Genomic DNA, 16,092 nt, shown 5'->3' with positions numbered 1-16,092 from the left:
TCACGAAATCACACACATAGAAGAGATGATGATGGTCTTCCATGTGTGTCCTGCAGAGATCACATAAACCATCAGTGATGAGACCAAACCGTACCATCCTATCCTTAGTAAATGTGACCTCTCCTGGATCATTAGCCACCCAATAAACGTGTACTTAGGTAGATTGAGCTTGTTCCATATCATAGGCCACCACTCCACCTTAACCAGGTCCCCTTGTAACCAAGCATATCCCGGCCACGTGTCTTGTCCCTGATTAGAACACCATACATCATTAATGAACCCTTCTTTCACCTTGTCTTTTACCTTGCATATAGTCCTCCACACCCAGCTTGAATTCAATGTAGGAGAATAGTCATACCAGTACCTCCCTTTCATATAAATATGGTCCACCCACTTAATCCATAAGTGGTCACTTTTAGTAGCTAACCAAAAAGATACTTAGCTATCCGAGCAATATTCCAAAGCCTGCAGTCCTTAATTCCCAATCCCCATATTTCTTCCCAGACAAACTTGTTCCCAAGATACAAAGCAGGAGCCCTACCATACTTGTCACCGCTTGCCCAAAGATAGTTCCTGCAAATTCTTGTGATCTTATCAATAACAGTGAGAGGGATGATGAATATCCGGCCCGAGAAAAGAATGCGATTGCGTGAGCACGGCTCGATGAGAACTAAACGTCCAAAGATAGCTAAGCTTCCTAGCCCCCCATCCACGTATCCTCTCAACAACCTTCTCAACCAGTCTAGAACAGTCACCTACTGGCAGTCTTTTATAAGAGATGGAAATTCCCAAATACCTGAAAGGAAACTGACCTAATTTGAAACCAGGCATTTGCAAAATATAATCAACTTCCCCAGCATCCATTCCATTGCAGTATAGCTCAGACTTTTCCTGGTTCAGAAAATAATTAATTAATCAAGTAAAATTTGACATTAGTGTATTTAAAGTAAAAATAATTCAAAGAAATATAATTTTATTATATTTTGAAGAAAAGTATTTATTTTGATAGTTTTGAAATGTTTAAAAATAGTTTAAACCGTGTAAAACTTTTTATTTCGAAATAAGGGCTTATCGGGGGGAAAATGACAATTCTTTTGAACGTTGGGTAAACGAAATTGGAAATGGGTCGTATGAATACTCAATTTTCTTGTAATCTCGTGTTTAAAAACTTTGGTCTTGACGGAATTTGCGTTTGACTTACGGATTTAATTATTATTGAAACGGGTCAAAACCGACTCGTAAAAATCCCGACTAAAAATCCCGCACCTCCTTTCCTCCTTTCCTTTCTCCCTTACACGGCATCCCCTCCCCCTTCTTTTCTTTTTTTCTGGTTTTTAGTCCATCCTTCATCTTCTTCATGGTTCTAAAAAGATCAAAACACCATTTTTGTCCCTTTTCAAGCTAAAATCGCCCTAATTTCTTCGTTTCTTATCGGTTTTTCACGAAATTTACCTTTCCGGAATCCCCTCGTCGCGATCTACAACTTGGTATAATTTAATTTCAGTTTTCTTGAAGTTGTTTTAAGACCAATTTTCGGTAAATTCGGTATTTAAGCTTATATATTGTGTTTTTATTGTTTATTTAGGTGAAGGATTGGAAGACGAGTTTGGGGACTCGTATATTATTGAAGATAGCGGATAGTTGCTAGTTAGGGTTTGGGTTTGAGGTGCTAATTGCTCTTTTTTCTAGCTTAAGGTAACATATTTCGAGTTACTCAACGGATTATCGTCACAATCTTTGTTGTTTTTGTAATTTTTGTTGGTGTAGTAATTTTCACATGTTTAGAATGGTTGCATTCATGTCAATTGTTAGCTTAAATTATGCCTTTTGTTAGTTTAAATTAACAAAGTTGAATTGGGAACGATTAATTAATGTTCAGACGGTCTTTTACTAAATAAAAATGGAAAAAAAAATGGTGGTGTAGGGGGACGGGCAGCAGGCCGGCAGGCCCATGGCTAGCCCACGGTTGGCCCGGGTCGGTCCGTTGCTTGTTTCGCGGTTTTCCATGCAAAATTTGTCATTTAAGGTTTATTAATGACATAGATAGTATGAGTACACTTTAGGAATTGAATCATATAAGTAATAAAAATTATGTTAATGGTAAAACTATGCTTATATTAATAGTTATCACATGTTAGGATAGTTTACAAAATGAATTTATAATTAATAGGCTCAAAATGAATTTTATAGTGATAAATTGTAATGCTTTGTTGATTGTGCCGAAAACTGAGCCTTAGTCCCTTTAACTGATGCGATGTCAGTTAATTGAGTGATTGGTCACCTCAATTTGACCGTGCACTGTCGCTTGGTGGGGTTGCGGGTAAAAATTCGGTTGAATGAATTAGATAATCAGCATTTTTCTTGTTTTAGGCCATTTATTATATCTCTATTTCACATGTGTAGTTAGTTGAATTTAAATAGCTTCTTATTTAGTTAGTTGAATTTAAATAGCTTCTTATTTTGTAGTAATGGCCCTAGATTCCCTAAAGCCTTTAATATTGTTAAAATTGCTAGAATTGGAAGTTAGTATTGAATTCTTATTGAGGACACTTTGTTGGATTTGTATCTTTGAGTAGACAATTATATAGCCTTTCACATGATAGAGTGTTAGAATTTATGTTGGTAAGTAGGACTTTTTGCCCTCTTATGGTTAAGTGGGTGTCTTACTTGACTTGTGTGGTGAGTCTTGTGTGGTGTGGGCTAAAGTGTTCAAGCTGGGACTAGCTGGGACTAGGTCCTAGGTGAGTACTTCGGCCTTCATCATAGATAGGTCTTTATAGTCTTTGACGAGTATATGTTCACTGCTTGATAGCCTTTGTGTTCCTGACTAGTGGATGTTTATCCAAGTTGGGGCATGACCTCAGTTACTTATTTTGATAGTAAGTGGTCAGCTTAAGTACTAGCCAACCCTTCGGTGGTGTCCTTAGGGTACTCACTTCACTTTGTTTTAAAAAAAGTTGTGGGTCTTGGGTGCGGTGGTGTGTATCCGCATGTCTAGGTCAGCGCAGATTTTAGGCTAGGGTTGTGTTGTCTCTTGGCCATGTTTTATTAATATTAACCGCTGAGCCAAGATACCGGTTCGATTACCTTCCCTACCTCGTGGTATAGACTCGAGTTACAAAGTGACTATTGACCGTGCTAAGAACTTATGCCTGTCTTTGATATATTGCCCTTTCTTGTATGGTGATTTTATGAACTGTAATGGGTGAGATGTAAGCGGATTCTGATTGATAAAGTTTGGATTACTATTTGTTATATGATTCACATGATAGTTTAGTTTGGTCAGTTTAGGGGTCATTTGTTAGAATACATGATAAGTAAATGGTTTATCAAATTGTTTACATGTTACATTACATGTTACATTAATTTTGACGATTCGTGGCTGGGAGGACTCGAAGTTACTCCCCACTGAATTGTGGCTTTCGTGTTTGTATAAAATGCGATTGACAGGTTGTTGATGCTTTGTTGGGGGTCACAGACGAGCTAGTGAGCAAGGAACCTTGGACCTAGTTTGGTTTTCTTTTGTAGAAACCTTTTATCTTTTGGTTATGTATATAACCTTTTAACTTTTGGTTTGTATATAATTTGAAGGGACATATGTCTCCCTTTTCCATTTTGGGTTTGTACCATTCTACTTTCTTATTTAGCTATGGCATGTAAAGTAGTTCATCAGCTTTTGCAGGGTCTTGGCACCCGCTTCTGGGATTGTTGGACTTCTTGAGTTGGATTGGTTGTGAATGGTTTAGTTAGAAAAATTTTTGAAATTGCAGGTTTTTGACTAGTTGAGCCATTTACAAACATATCCTACCAGTTTTTCCGTAGAATTTACGCATTTAAGTAATTAGATAACGCTAATTTTTAAGGGTGTCACAGTTGGTATCAGAGCCTATTGCTCTCGACGCACGTTTGTGCACCCCACTTAAAAATCACTTGACCTTTAAATAATAAACTTGAGAGAAGGGTAGGATGGGTAGAATTAGGATTTTATGTGGTAGTCTGTTTGTGATTGCTAATTGATAGGTACTAATTGATTTTCTCCTTTGTAAGATGGCTCTCCAATAGATGTAGATAATGCAATCTTATCTTAGTCTTCCAATCTCGTTGTTTATTCGTCTTTCAAATTCCTCTTCTCTCGCCTTGGTAACTACCTTTCAATTCTTTCTCCCGATTCATTTTAGGTTCGTTTTCTTCTTATAATAAAGTCCATGTGGACACTTTCCTTTTATTCCGCAGGATAGTTCCCTTGTTCAAGAGAACCCGGTTTTGAGAGAATGTATCATTGGAGGGCGTGAAGGAGTTGAGAAATTGATTGTTTAAGGTTTGAGTTGTATAGGAGAATATAACTTGGGATCCTTTGGTTAATCTTGTTAGTTGTGCTTAATGTGAGAGTTTAGTGAGTTGATAAATACCTTGGGATTTATGTCTTTTGAGAGCTTGTTTGTTATAGGTGATTGAGCGTGGGTACTACCTTAGCACATAAGTTGAAATGAACCTAAGCGACTTCATTTGAGAGTCTCGATGTTTCTTATGGAGAATTAAAGGAATGATAGTTAGCCCCAATCTTGGTAGGCCATAAAAGGAATACAATAGGACATGGACGTTGCTTAATGGATTGGTATCATACTTTGGAAATAGTTAGTTTGTTAAACCTTTTGAGTTGACCAAATCTAGTATAGAGTAGCCCTTATTGACCTTATTAATCATATCTGAATTTGGGAATTTTGGTGGAAAGTTGTTCGATGTAGTTCGTGAGTTCAAAGATGCGATTCTAATTTATGGTATCGGAGACTAAAAGTACAAAGTGGTGAGATGATAGTGTAAACAAGCCATGGTACTTGGGGATGACATAGCAAGTGAAGTTCGATGACGAGAATTGTAAAGGAGATACCTTGGGACTTGAATAGTAACAAATGAATTTGTGTGGTGAATTGATTTTGGCTCTTAGAACCAATTGAGTCGAGGAATACCTACCATTGTGGAGTCCTTGTTAGTCCTATAATTTGGTAGACTTTTGGGGCTTTGTTGAGCACCTTAGTGATGTAACCTTATCATATCGATCATAAGCTTGGATGAGTGTTTGGTAAGCGGTAACCCTTTCTTTGTGCCGCTTCTATTCTCCTTTCCTTCTCTTTAGCATTTGTTGACCATGTTTACAGAGTTAGTGGGATGTGATTTGAGGATTTTTGTATTTTGATTTTTGTCGGGAATTAGTGTAGGAGTTTGTGTCTGTATTTGACCATGTGATATGAGAGCTAGATTTTTGATGGAATTCTTATGATGGCAATGTTGTAGTCTCCTTGTGAGTTAAGGTTCGCGTGTTTTGGTGGTATAAGACCCACTTTGGTTTCAATTTGATGATGAGACTAATGGGATTAGTTTACCTGGGTGGAGTATTTCTATGGTTATTTTGGAATTGTTTTGGGCATTGTTGTTCGGGGATTGTCGTTTGTCATTTGATCCTTTCTTTCTGAGTAATTGGGGATTGATAGTTAAGTCCGTGGATTGTTATTGTAAATTTGGACCTTATATTTAATCCTTTGAGGAATCTTTCTATTGGAATTGGAATATTGTTGGGAAGTAGGATAGTGAACCTTGAGTAAACCGATCAGATGATTTGTGTGATGAACCCATTTATCTTATAGTTAGTGCTAATTATGGATTGGATAGTGCAACTTGTTGCTTGTAGGTTGGTTTCAAGCATGAATGAGTTTTGGGAATATTGAATCTTGGTAAGGGTATAATATTATTACTAGTGTCGACTTTGGATTTTGATTTTGTTCGGTGGAGGATATTGGTGGAAACATTTTGATTGGGAAATGGTTAAGTTAATTGTAGAGGATAGGTTTGTCTCAAGGATTAACTTATGCGTAGATTTGTCGATGAGTGGTTCAGATGGCTCTTTGGATTAGTGTGGCCTCTGGTTGTTGCCCTGTTGATGTTCGGAGGACCTAGTAGGATGACTCTGTGGTTGGAAAATTGAGTGAACCTTTCTCGATGTACCGATCTTCCTAATTCCGATCTCCGACAATTGTCATTCTTGCTATTTTGGCTTGTTTCGTTGTGTTCACCTTTATGGAACTCATTTGACCTCTTGAGTAAAGCGTCTTGTTCGTTGACATCTTTATTGACTTCATCCAAAAATTCCACCTTTAAAAGTTCAATTCCTTCTTGTTTGTTGGGTGTGAGTTCCCTATCGCGACTTGCACTTCTCGTTCCCGAGTTGTTTTCCTTCTTGCATAGATTCTATATAGTATGAGTAACTTTTGGTTCATTTACTTGGAGTAAATTTACAAATTGACCTTTTTCTATAACATTTGAAAATGATTTCTCACTCTCTTTCAACCCTAGTGTTCGATTGGATATCTAAGCTATTTCTCGTTTTGTGTAATGATTCTTTTTCTTACTCTTTTTCCGAGTTACTAAGCCTTATTTAATCATAATTAGTAAAGATAGTATTCTTACTATAGAACTTTAAGCTAAAATTTTGAAAATACTTATATGATTTTTAATGGTTTTAACATTAATGAGTGTTTAATCTCGTTGTTGGAGACGTCCCAATAATGGGTTTTCTCATTTATTGGTGTAGAAATATTTTTACGTCTTGATATGAATGTGGATGTTCTTGTCTGATCAACAAGAGTATTACCGTTTCATTGAAAAGATACCTATATTTTCTTATAACTATAATTTCTCATTCTAAGTTTCGAGGACGAAACTTTTTAAAAGGACGGGTGATTGTAACGCCCCGTAATTTCGGACCGTTAATATATTTCGAAAATAATTAATTAATCAAGTAAAATTTGACATTAGTGTATTTAAAGTAAAAATAATTCAAAGAAATATAATTTTATTATATTTTGAAGAAAAGTATTTATTTTGATAGTTTTGAAATGTTTAAAAATAGTTTAAACCGTGTAAAACTTTTTATTTCGAAATAAGGGCTTATCGGGGGGAAAATGACAATTCTTTTGAACGTTGGGTAAACGAAATTGGAAATGGGTCGTATGAATACTCAATTTTCTTGTAATCTCGTGTTTAAAAACTTTGGTCTTGACGGAATTTGCGTTTGACTTACGGATTTAATTATTATTGAAACGAGTCAAAACCGACTCGTAAAAATCCCGACTAAAAATCCCGCACCTCCTTTCCTCCTTTCCTTTCTCCCTTACACGGCATCCCCTCCCCCTTCTTTTCTTTTTTTCTGGTTTTTAGTCCATCCTTCATCTTCTTCATGGTTCTAAAAAGATCAAAACACCATTTTTGTCCCTTTTCAAGCTAAAATCGCCCTAATTTCTTCGTTTCTTATCGGTTTTTCACGAAATTTACCTTTCCGGAATCCCCTCGTCGCGATCTACAACTTGGTATAATTTAATTTCAGTTTTCTTGAAGTTGTTTTAAGACCAATTTTCGGTAAATTCGGTATTTAAGCTTATATATTGTGTTTTTATTGTTTATTTAGGTGAAGGATTGGAAGACGAGTTTGGGGACTCGTATATTATTGAAGATAGCGGATAGTTGCTAGTTAGGGTTTGGGTTTGAGGTGCTAATTGCTCTTTTTTCTAGCTTAAGGTAACATATTTCGAGTTACTCGACGGATTATCGTCACAATCTTTGTTGTTTTTGTATGTTTTGTAATTTTTGTTGGTGTAGTAATTTTCACATGTTTAGAATGGTTGCATGCATGTCAATTGTTAGCTTAAATTATGCCTTTTGTTAGTTTAAATTAACAAAGTTGAATTGGGAACGATTAATTAATGTTCAGACGGTCTTTTACTAAATAAAAATGGAAAAAAACATGGTGGTGTAGGGGGACGGGCAGCAGGCCGGCAAGCCCGTGGCAGGCCCACGGCTAGCCCACGGTTGGCCCGGGTCGGTCCGTTGCTTGTTTCGCGGTTTTCCATGCAAAATTTGTCATTTAAGGTTTATTAATGACATAGATAGTATGAGTACACTTTAGGAATTGAATCATATAAGTAATAAAAATTATGTTAATGGTAAAACTATGCTTATATTAATAGTTATCACATGTTAGGATAGTTTACAAAATGAATTTATAATTAATAGGCTCAAAATGAATTTTATAGTGATAAATTGTAATGCTTTGTTGATTGTGCCGAAAACTGAGCCTTAGTCCCTTTAACCGATGCGATGTCGATTAATTGAGTGATTGGTCACCGCAATTTGACCCGTGCACTGCCGCATAGGTGGGGTTGCGGGTAAAAATTCGGTTGAATGAATTAGATAATCGGCCTTTTTCTTGTTTTAGGCCATTTATTATATCTCTATTTCACATGTGTAGTTAGTTGAATTTAAATAGCTTCTTATTTAGTTAGTTGAATTTAAATAGCTTCTTATTTTGTAGTAATGGCCCTAGATTCCCCTAAAGCCTTTAATATTGTTAAAATTGCTAGAATTGGAAGTTAGTATTGAATTCTTATTGAGGACATTGTTGGATTTGTATCTTTGAGTAGACAATTATATAGCCTTTCACATGATAGAATGTTAGAATTTATGTTGGTAAGTAGGACTTTTTGCCCTCTTATGGTTAAGTGGGTGTCTTACTTGACTTGTGTGGTGAGTCTTGTGTGGTGTGGGCTAAAGTATTCAAGCTGGGACTAGCTGGGACTAGGTCCTAGGTGAGTACTTCGGCCTTCATCATAGATAGGTCTTTATAGTCTTTGACGAGTATATGTTCACTGCTTGATAGCCTTTGTGTTTCGACTAGTGGATGTTTATCCAAGTTGGGGCATGACCTCGTTACTTATTTTGATAGTAAGTGGTCAGCTTAAGTACTAGCCAACCCTTCGGTGGTGTCCTTAGGGTACTCACTTCACTTTGTTTTAAAAAAGTTGTGGGTCTTGGGTGCGGTGGTGTGTATCCGCATGTCTAGGTCTCAAGGCAGATTTTAGGCTAGGGTTGTGTTGTCTCTTGGCCATGTTTTATTAATATTAACCGCTGAGCCAAGATACCGGTTCGATTACCTTCCCTACCTCGTGGTATAGACTCGAGTTACAAAGTGACTATTGACCGTGCTAAGAACTTATGCCTGTCTTTGATATATTGCCCTTTCTTGTATGGTGATTTTATGAAGCGTAATGGGTGAGATGTGGTTCTGATTGATAAAGTTTGGATTACTATTTGTTATATGATTCACATGATAGTTTAGTTTGGTCAGTTTAGGGGTCATTTGTTAGAATACATGATAAGTAAATGGTTTATCAAATTGTTTACATGTTACATTAATTTTGACGATTCGTGGCTGGGAGGACTCGAAGTTACTCCCCACTGAATTGTGGCTTTCGTGTTTGTATAAAATGCGATTGACAGGTTGTTGATGCTTTGTTGGGGGTCACAGACGAGCTAGTGAGCAAGGAACCTTGGACCTAGTTTGGTTTTCTTTTGTAGAAACCTTTTATCTTTTGGTTATGTATATAACCTTTTAACTTTTGGTTTGTATATAATTTGAAGGGACATATGTCTCCCTTTTCCATTTTGGGTTTGTATCATTCTACTTTCTTATTTAGCTATGACATGTAAAGTAGTTCATCAGCTTTTGCAGGGTCTTGGCACCCGCTTCTGGGATTGTTGGACTTCTTGAGTTGGATTGGTTGTGAATGGTTTAGTTAGAAAATTTTTTGAAATTGCAGGTTTTTGACTAGTTGAGCCATTTACAAACATATCCTACCAGTTTTTCCGTAGAATTTACGCATTTAAGTAATTAGATAACGCTAATTTTTAAGGGTGTCACATCCAACATGGGGTCAACCTTGATCGGGGTTGCCAGCCGCGATCAGAGGCGTGGGTTTCTGGCTTCACTTCTTCATCTCTTGATTAAATGCTCCAAGCAATCTCATGCAACGTCATTAAGCCTCCTTAATCACCCGGTTAAATGTGATATTTAGCATCCAAAGAGTATCCTAAGAATGCTAATTGACTTGGTCTTTGGATTACTTTTTGGGCTTGACTTTCATTACTTTGTTTTGGGCTCTAATTGTCATCACGCTTGCTTCCACTTAGCTTAGCGAACTTGGTGTTTGCTAATGTGATAGAAAAAAGCTTCTAAATGCTTAGATTCCTACAAAATGTGATAAAATACAAGCAACACACCTAGAACACATGATTAGCTCACAAATATACTAATTAAAGTATGATATGCAATTAAAACTGAGCTAAAATGAGGGGTAAATGTATATATAAAATGAACACATCAAACTCCCCCAAGCTAAACCATTGCTTGTCCCCAAGCAAGAAACCATATTCCATCAATTGCAATATCCTAAAACAAGCTAAGCATAATGATTCAAAACCCGAGACAACATGGGCATAAGGAATAATGCAAAAACATGGATGAGATTTAAACGACGGCGTAGCATGAAAGACTTTGAATGAACCTTTAAGCTCTTGCATAATCTTTTGACTAATGGACTCTCACGATGCACTCAAACTCATTTGTATCTGAAAGGACATTTTTGTGTGAAAACACTCACTTATCCTCGACTCATGAGAATGTGCCCGCAATCTAATATGGAAACCATTTCAAAACTACAAGCCCAAAATAATCATATGCAAGCATGAAAAAGAAGTCAAATGGGTAAGAAGAAGGATAAAAGACATGGGTAGAAAGGGGAACAAATGAATTATGGAAATGTGGAGCTTAAGTTAAGCTAGCAACTATCCAAAATGAAAGGATGCTCAATCCTGAAACTAACCCAATAATTCCGATATAAATCATAAGAATTCTCTCCAAAATATATGAATAAGTATGACACCCTCATTTATTGCGGAAAAGTAAACACGTAATTCTAGAATAAAACTGCATGGATATGTTTGTAATAGGTTCATTTGGGTAAAAACCTGTAATTTTTAAATTCTGAACCTGTTATAAAGATATCCAAATTGAAAGGTGTCAAAACATACAAGGTCTAAATAGAAGTTTCATAACATAACCATTGCTAAAGTCGCGAATAGCAAAGTTATACAACCAAATGTAAAGAGGGAGACATATGTCCCTAAAATGTATGTGACATAAAAACTCGTATAAGAGTCTCTACAAATAAAACCAAATCTAAGTAAGTCCCAAGGTTACTTTGCTCGCTAGCTCGTCCATGAACCCCATATAAGCATCACCATACATGTCGATCGCATTTTATACAAATACGAAAGCCACAGTCAGCGAGGAGTAACTCCGAGTTCTCCCAGCCACGAAATCTCATAATTAATATAACATGTAAACATAAGAATATGAATATGAATAACACATAGCCTTAGCATATAGAGGCTAGACAATCGTGCTTATCATGTGAACAACAGTATAAAAACACATAGTCCTAGCATGTGAATACTAGACCGACTCATACTACACTATCATGTGAATCACATAACATCCAGGAATCCAAACTCTATCAACCATAGCCGGCTTGCATCTCACCTTCTATGATTCATAGAATCATCAAAAAAGAAAGGACAATATATCTAAAGACATGCATAAGTTCCTAGTACAGTCAATAGTCACTCTGTAACTCGAGCCTATACCACGAGGTAAGGTAAACACCCTAGTCCTAAACCTGCGCAGACCTAGCGACATGCGGAAAACTACCGCATCTAAGACCCATAATAACAACACATGAGTACCCCTAAGGAGTCCACCAAAGGGTTGGCTAGTACTTAAGCTGACTACATACTTCTAAGAGTACGTCAGGAAGTCATACCCTAACTTGGATATAAACCCACCAAGCTAAGACACAAAGGCTATTAAGCGGTGAACATACACTCGTCAAAGACTATAAGGGCCTATCTATGACGATGGTCTAAGATACCAACACCACACAAGACAAGTAGGACACCCACTTAACCATAAGAGGGGCAAAAAGTCCAAACTGGCACACACAAATGATCATACACACCCTAGCATATGAAAGGCTACGCAAGAGCATATTCAGCTGACAATCCAACAATATCTCCAATATCAATAATAATCCAAATTCCAGCTAACCAACAGTACCATAATCCATGAAAACAAGCTAAAATGGCAAAGAGGCAACAAGACTCAAGCATAAGGCGTCCAAAGCATCCAACAACCAACACGTGAAATGATAATCACAAATATCAATGCATCAACATAAACCATCCAATAACAACCAATCTCACCTCAAAGACAAACCCTCGACCCTAGTCCCGCGACGGGTCATCGGTCAAATCGAGGCTGACCGGTTTAAACCTAGATTGACCAAACTCATTTGGTCAAGTTGGCCCATCTCAGAGTCTTGGCCTACTTTGGCCCAAATCACAAAATTCATCACAATATCATTCTCATGCCATTTCCAATTTTTATCATGTGAAAAACTATCAACATAAGGAAATATATTCCAACTTATAAAATATCCAATTCAATTAAATTCTCGCATAATAATGATTACCCACATGCCAAAAATACCAAAATACATGAATACATGAACCATAGGCCCAAAACATCAAACAATAGACCCAAGACCCGACCCAAAGTGACGGGTCAAAGTCCGGGCCGGACCCACCGGGCCTGCCGGGCCTGTCGCGCCCATTTACGGGCTGTTTTGGGCGGTTTTTCCGCCCCTTTTCCCTTTTTCCTACCAAAATCCATTTCAAGCTCAATTTAATACCGTCTCAAGCAACAATCAACAATACCCATTTCATTTCAATACTCAAGTATATGAAATAACCACAAATTAGTAAACTTTAACAACACAAGTCATGTGAAAAACGAAACTAACACATTATCAATCACCTAAACACTTAACAAACAACAAACACAACATCAATGTGACATTAAATCGTCGAGTAACTCGGAATAGTTACCTTAAGCTAGCAAAGAGACAAGTAATAACTTGAGAAAGCTTCTAAAACCCAAAATTATGCATCATCTTCCACAATATATGAGTCTCCTAACTCATCTTCATATTCTTCACCTATAAGAACAACAAAAACACATAAATTAGTCCTAAATTCGAAACCCTAAAAAGATAAGACCCGAAACGAAATTGGGGGAAATGAAAATAAAGCTTACTAGTAGATGAGGATTGAAGAGAGGATTCCAAATATATAAGTTTTATGCAAATTGGTGGAGAAATGAAGGATTTATGAAGGATTTAGGGTTTGTAAGGAGGATTTTTGGTAGGTTTTTGGTGTTTGAGAGAAGGAGGAGATAGATTGAGAATGGAGGAAATGAAAATTAAAAGAGGGGACAATTGGAGGGTGATGGGCGGTCCAATTGGCATGGGGAGGTTGGTCAATTGTTTACGTTTTGGGTTTGCTTCGACGGTAATTATAAATATTCGTCGAACGCGATTTCCGAGAATATTAAAGTTCTTAAACACGATTTTACTAAAAGATTAAGTACTCATTTGCCCAATATCCAAACTCGTTTACCCAACGACCGTAAGAAATGGGAAAATCCCAATATTACGACTTTTATCAGAAATCTATTCTATCAAAGTAAAAGGTTTAAATATAGTTTAAATTACTTTTAAACATTTCTAAACTATCAAAAGTGATTACATTACTTCAAACTAAAATAAAATTATATTTTATCAAATTATTATTATTTCAAATAAATTAATATTAAATTAAAATGGATTAAAATATTACTTTTAAAATATAATAAAGATCTTCAAATTTACGGGGTGTTACAATCATCCCTCCTTTTAAGAAGTTTCGTCCCCGAAACTTAGAAGAAGGAACATTGTATATATGTAGGTCTTTCTCTTTAAATCAATTAATCAACATCTTCAAAACATGAACTTATGAAAATATACGTGTCCTTTCAATGGAACGGAGATATCCTCGTCGGTCGCCCGAGAACACCAACATTCCAAATCGGAACAAAAATACATTCTTACGCCAACAACTGAGAAAACTAATTATCGGACGTCTCCAATAACGAGCCTTAACACTCATTGACGTTAAAACCAGTGGGAAAACATTAAAACATTTTCAAAAACCTTTAGTTCGAAACTCTTCAATAAGGATAATGACTCCACTAATCATGACTAAACTCTAACTACGGCTCTTATACAACTAAGCAATGACTACTAACGCGGAGAATATTCCAGGGAAGGAGAGGAACACTCGAAAGGATAGCTAAAACTCACAAGGATTAGATAAAGGAACGGAAAGTACCTCACGAGAAGAGTTCGGGATATTTAGCTACCATAGAAGATTCAGGCTCCCAAGTTTCTTCTTCGACATTTCCACAACGCCAAAGGATACGAACTAGGGGCACCACTTTGTTTCTAATTTGCTTGTTTGCCCTTTCGAGGATTCGGATCGGCCTTTCTTCCAAAGCCAAGTTAGGTTCCAAATCTGGGATTTCTTCTTGAATAACATGGCTCGGATCACAAATGTACTTCCTCAACTGAGATACATGGAAGACATTATGAACCTTGCTCAAATTCGGGGGCAACTCTAAACGGTAAGCAACGGGACCAATCTTCTCAAGCACACGGAAAGGTCCAATGTATTTGGGACTCAGCTTTTCTTTCACACCAAAACGTTTCACCCCTTTCATAGGTGACACCTTAATGAATACTCGATCATCAACCTCAAAGGCAAGTGGTCGACGAAAGGCATCAGCATACGATTTCTGTCGGTCTTGAGCGGCTTTCATACGCTCTCGAATGATCTGAACCTGATTGATGGTCTCAGTCACCAAATCGGGTCCCAACACATGAGCATCTTGGACTTGATCCCAACAGACCGGACTACGACACTTCCTACCATACAAAGCTTCATAAGGTGAGATCTTGATAGAAGTATGATAGCTATTGTTGTAGGAGAATTCAACAAGAGGTAAGCACTTCTCCCAAGAAGTGTGGAAGTCTAAAGCACAAGCACGGAGGAGGTCCTCTAAAGTCTGGATAGTCCTCTCAGTCTGTCCATCTGTAGCGTCATGAAAAGCGGTACTCATCAGTAGCTTACTACCCATGGCTTCTTGCAAAGTAGTCCAGAAACGGGAACAGAATCTCGGGTCACGATCTAAAACTATATCCTTAGGAACTCCATGGTAGCGTACTATCTCCTTCACGTAGGCACCAACTAGGACATCTAATCTCCATGTCTCCTTGTTAGGTATAAACCTAGCACATTTGGTCAATCGATCTACAACCACTCAAACCGCATCCTTTCCGCTAGCAGTCTTAGGTAAAGCCATCACAAAGTCCATGGAGATGGACTCCCATTTCCAAAGGGGAACATCCAAAGGTTGTAGCAAACCCCCGGGTTTCTGATGCTCAATCTTCACTTTCCGACAGGTAAGACACTTGCTAACATACTCTAGGACATCAATCTTCATCCTAGGCCACCAAAACTGTAATCTCAAGTCTTTATACATCTTGTCACCACCAGGATGAATAGAGTAAGGAGAAAGGTGAGCTTCATCAAGGATCTTCTTCCTCAACTCGGCTACTCTCGGAACATACATCCTACCTTGGTAACGAAGGTATCCATCACTATCCACCACACAATCCTTAGCTTGCCCAAGTTTGATTTTTGCTTGAATGGACTTAAAAGTAGCATCCTCAGGTAGGCAAGTACGGATCTCACGGTAAAAGTCGGGTTCTGCACTCAAGGCACTAAGATAGTCAAAGCCCTTCCCAACAAGGCTTATCCCTAACTTTTGAAATTCCGTGGTAAGTTCATCAGGTAACACACGGATAGTGCTCACAGAGTGACTAGTCTTCCTACTCAAAGCACCGGCCACCACATTTGCTTTCCCTTCATGATAAATCAACTCGGCATCATAATCATTCACCAACTCTAGCCATCTTCTTTGCCTCATATTCAATTCTTTCTGGGTAAAGATACACCTCAAACTCTTATGATCGGTATAAATGCGGCAATGAACTCCAATAAGGTAATGCCTCCATGTCTTCAAGGCATGTACCACGGCGGCTAATTCAAGATCATGAGTCGGATAGTTCACCTCGTGAACCCTCGCCTGTTGTCGAGAAGCATAAGCAATAACCCTTCGGTTTTTCATCAAGACACAACCTAGGCCATGCTTTGAAGCATCACAATAAACATCGTAGTCCACACCATCCTCAGGTAAGGTCAACACCGGAG

The 16,092-nt window shown here is 37.6% G+C and overlaps 2 long non-coding RNA genes across 2 annotated transcripts; both read left to right on the top strand.

The window, feature by feature from the left end:
* The first annotated feature begins 1,589 nt into the window (after window positions 1–1,589).
* Window positions 1,590–3,613, top strand: LOC141594344 (uncharacterized). The gene is made up of 2 exons (XR_012522139.1): window positions 1,590–1,695; window positions 3,451–3,613. It is a non-coding gene; the product is annotated as an uncharacterized LOC141594344 (long non-coding RNA).
* A 3,850-nt stretch (window positions 3,614–7,463) lies between these two features.
* LOC141594343 (uncharacterized) lies at window positions 7,464–9,490 on the top strand. The gene is made up of 2 exons (XR_012522138.1): window positions 7,464–7,569; window positions 9,328–9,490. It is a non-coding gene; the product is annotated as an uncharacterized LOC141594343 (long non-coding RNA).
* Window positions 9,491–16,092: the final 6,602 nt, after the last annotated feature.

The sequence above is a fragment of the Silene latifolia genome, chromosome 8 (assembly GCF_048544455.1).
Source record: "Silene latifolia isolate original U9 population chromosome 8, ASM4854445v1, whole genome shotgun sequence".
Lineage (NCBI taxonomy): Eukaryota > Viridiplantae > Streptophyta > Magnoliopsida > Caryophyllales > Caryophyllaceae > Silene > Silene latifolia.
This window is presented reverse-complemented; position numbering and strand designations above follow the sequence as displayed.